General features: G+C 37.7%; 1 pseudogene; it reads left to right on the top strand.

Annotated features, from left to right (window-relative positions):
• Positions 1 to 969: 969 nt before the first annotated feature.
• LOC149041300 (uncharacterized) lies at positions 970 to 2,522 on the top strand (annotated as a pseudogene).
• Positions 2,523 to 4,543: the final 2,021 nt, after the last annotated feature.

Below are 4,543 nucleotides of genomic sequence, written 5' to 3'. Positions count from 1 at the left end.
AACAGATTTTTGATTGTCAATGGACATAGCAATGTTATTGTAGACTCTGAGAAGAGCTGTTTCGGTGCTATGGTGAGCACGGTAGGCAGACTGAAAGACTTCAGACAGACCATTGTTGTCAATGTAGTCAACAAGCTGCAAAGCCACTACTTTCTCAATGACTTTGGACAAGAAGGTGAGGTTAGAGATCGGCCGAAAGTTCTTAAATTCTTGATAATCAAGACTCGGCTTTTTCAACAAAGGACGAATTACAGCTTGTTTAAGTTCAGTGGGCATGACAGAGGTCTCCAAAGACAGCTTAACAATCTTCCAGATTACAGGGCAAAGGAGATCAAGACAACCAAGGAGTATTCTCGAGGGGACAGGGTCAAGTTCACAAGACTTTGATGCCAAAGGGTGCACAATCTGAAGTAAGGTCGAATATGAAGGACAGCTCAAACGATGGAGTCTAGTTGTTGCTACTGTGGCTTCATTAAATAAATAAGTTCCCTGCATATAAAACCAATAATCTGAAATAAAATTGATAAATGTTCCGAACACAATATGAAGATTGGACCACTCACGGACTTGCACATTTGATAACATAGTAGCTATTTCTCTTCTACGAAGAGAAGTAGCTACAATAAAAATTATGTAACAGTTAAGGTATTTATCCAGTAGGAACAAGCGCTACAGTTATGGAGACAGTTAACCAACTTAACCGCTGATCTTTATCATAATTGTCTATATTGTCTTGTAAACTGAAATCAATAGGTGAAGAGGAACTAGTGTAATCGACAACAACAAACACAAACTACAACTAATGACTTGGAGTATACAAAAACTACAAAAACTAGGTGAAATTGAGACCCAAAAGATCAAAGGGCAAAATTGTAGCCTAACTGTAATGTACAGCCACACAATAGGGTCGTTTCGACATTCTCGGACGCGTGTTCCTGAGAACTAGAAACCACATGTGAACGAGGCTTAGAGGACAAAATGGATGCCAGCTCTGGTGCGGGCATCTTCAGCACTAAACCAGTTCCTTGGTTAAAAGAATATTTAAAACAAAGAGGCATTCAAAGCTCGGGAAAGCGCAAGAATGAACTAGTAGAACTTTGTGTAAAAAGTGAGGAGATAAAAGTCCCGAAAATCTCAGAAGAAGAAGAGCCAGTCGATCCAGCAATTTAAATGAAAGAGCAACTGAAAACTAACAATGAAGGGTACTTGGCCAATCCGTTGAACACAGAAAATCAGGCTTTTGGTAAATGGACCCACAATTTTTCGGAAGTACCAGACTTTAGATTTCCTGATCTTTTTAATTATCTAGTGGGAAAGGATCCCGGGTATAACGCCGAAAGCCTAAAAAGTTACAAATCTCTTCTGGGATACAACTTGTACTTCGATGGACACGTAGAAGACCTTTGTTACCATCCGCCACAATCTAGTGCCAGCAGTTACAGTTATTTTCTGTTTGCTGTAAAGCCAACTGAAAGGTCCAAGGCTGACAATGGGTCAGCAACATATAAGGGTTTTTTTTTAATTTTAAAGAAGGATGAAAGTGTGCATTCAGCCTACTGCCCATGCAAAGGAGGGTATGTATTTTCATTTACTCTTACTATAAGGTAATTAGCCTTAAGATGTACAATGAGCCAGAGTCATTTGAAATATATACGAGCTAAAAGTCTAAAATGAGAGATGTATGTTTACCTGTTATGATCAGCTGATGAATTGTTGGACTATTTTTAATGTTAATGTAAACAACATACAGATATGCTATATATGAAATACATTAATTAAAAAAACCCAGCTAACTAAATGAATAAATAAAAAATGAAACTTGTGTGATAATATATCACTACTAACTTTCAAAGAAAAAAAAATTAAGCTATTGGCTACATTTCAGGGTACCAAATGTTTCACTCTGCTATAAGATTAATATACAGAAAAAACAAGCAGATGACTGAAAATCACTTGCTTTTTTGATCATTTTATTTGTGTGAGGACAATGTTTAATAAATATTAGTCATCTTGGTCTCTATTTGATAGGGCAGATGGAGGTTGTCGCCACATAGCTGCAGCACTGTTTGATCTGGAAGCAAGCGTACGATTCAATGATCTCCAGTCATGTAGATCAAGACAATGCATGTGGAAAAAGAAAGGAAAGCGAAATGAGGGAAGTTTGCCTATTCAGGAGCTACAAACAAATAGTGGTGGCTATGGTGTGACAGTAAAAGACTGCAAAGCCAAGAGATTTTAATCCACTTTGTATTCCTTATTACCCAGCTGAATTAGAACAACAGTTCAAAGCTGGGTTGCTGGAAACATTCCCAGGTTCTTCAGCTCTCCCTTTCTTACATTCAGCTGAAGAACGAGGGCAAACAGAGGAAGAAATCAGGGCTTTGATAAGTGATGATTTAAATGTCAGTAAACAAGAAAGTGTTCAAAGTGTTGATGTTTATTCAATGAGTGATTACGCTAAAGTGTTTGTTTCTGTTAATATTGAAAAAGTGACACCTACAGTCTACAGAACTTGCAACTGAGTTCCTTGAGTCTATTTCATTTAATGAAGAGCAAGCAGAAATGATCAACGAAAAGACTGTCAATCAATCCCAGTCCCAATTTTGGTTTGATCAAAGGGCAGGAAGAATTACAGCTTCCTCATTTTACACCGTGTGCCACCTCAGAGAGAGCACAGACAAGAGAAACACTGTGAAGCATCTTATGAATTACTGTCCAATTGCTGAAGATGCAATGCCAAAACAGTTAACATGGGGTCATGAAAAGGAAAAGAAAGCACTTGATCTCTACATTAAAAAACAAAAGAGAAACCATGAGAAGTTGTCAATAAAAAACAGTGGACTAATAGTAAACACACTATGGCCCTTCTTGGGAGCCAGTCCTGATGGTGTCAGGATTTGTGAGTGCTGTCAGAAGAAGTTAATTGAAATTAAGAGCATGTGTGCAAAAAGAAATCTCCCTCCATAGGTTGCAGCTGAGGAGAAGCTCGTGTTTGTTGGTGACAAATATATACTAAAAAAAGAAACAAAATGGAACTATCAAATTCAGGGTCTGATGGGAATAACGGATTCATTGCTGTGATCTAGTTATTTATACCTTCAAAGGAATATTGATCGTCAATGTCAAGTTTGACAGTGAGTTGTGGAACGAAATGCTTGAGAAGCAGAGAAACTTTTTCTTAAAGTACATAGTTCAGGAACTCTTTCACCATGACATACTTAAATCATTATAAGGGACTATTATTGGTGGTGAATGCTGATGCTCAATGCTGGATAATTCCTCAGTGGGTCTAAAGAAGATTTTTGATATGTGTTATTAACCATTAACATAAACTGACTGGTAATTGTTCAAAGTTACAAACTTATTGTGCTTCTCAGCTCACAAGGCAGCAGTAGTTATTTAGCCAGGGATGGTAGCAAATTGCACAGAGCAGCACACACACTAAAAATGTTGTCAGCAATGGGCAGCATTGGAACAAGAAAGTTCCCTTGTAGAATTCTAAAGTCCTTAAGTCGTCCAATGGCACGTTCTACATGGATCCGAACACTGGCAATGGCACGGATAGATTTTACTGCCTTCTTAGACAGTTGCTTTCCTGAGTAAAAAAAGAGATTTCAAATTAAGTAAATGCCAACTTGAGAAGCTACTGATAGAGAAGTACTTGCTGTTTTTCAGTCAAAGCTGTTTATGTTAAATATCAAAGCACCTAGAAAAGAGATCACATATGATGGGAACTGCAGCCTTTATAAACATATTTGTGAGATTGAGTTAAAGTAATGGTTACATGTATCTCCCTGATGAGCAGCTTGCCTTAACTAATAATAAAAATACTGATAAGAATTTGTACCTGTTAAGTACCTTCAACTTCATTGTTACTACCAATTAGATATAGGTATGTTGCTATATCAGATTTTTTACCAGCCTAAGGAGACCATCTGTTTGCTTTTTCCATACCTTCTCTCATTCCTTCCCTCTGAAACTCCCTTTATCTAACTAAACCACTAAACTTTAAAGGGTGAGTTACCTTTGCAAAGTGGTGGGACATTAAGTGCTACTTTCTTTCTTGTAAGCAGATCCCTGATGTTGAAGCCTTTTTCTGCCATAACACGATCCCCCTCTTCAAGTTTGTCCAATAGACCACTTTTTTCAGTAATATATCTATCACTGACATTTCCAGTCCATAGTTTAGAAACAAAGGTGAAATAACCTGTAGGTGAGATTCCCACTAGTGCTTTCATTGTGTTGTGCTGTTTATAGTTACTCCAGGTGGCCCTCTGGGCACTAGGGGATGTTGGCTTTTGTAAAAATATCTCAGTACAGTCTATTATTATTCTTGTGCTAGGAAACTTACAAAAAGACCGTGGTAAAGTTTTCTTAATGTCTTCCTTACAAGGCCATTTAAGGAGAATGTCGCGAAAAACTGTAGACAGAAAACAAACCCAAGTTGTAAAGACTTTGCTAACTGTTCCCTCTGATACTCCAAATATATCTGAAAGATGTCTGCTTAAAAGCCCAAGTCTGAGTCTCACCAAAGTTAAGATGA

This window comes from Pocillopora damicornis, chromosome 8, assembly GCF_964200805.1.
Source record: "Pocillopora damicornis chromosome 8, jaPocDami1.2, whole genome shotgun sequence".
NCBI lineage: Eukaryota > Metazoa > Cnidaria > Anthozoa > Scleractinia > Pocilloporidae > Pocillopora > Pocillopora damicornis.
The sequence above is the reverse complement of the archived record's forward strand: the minus strand, read 5'-3'. Positions and strand labels throughout refer to the sequence as shown.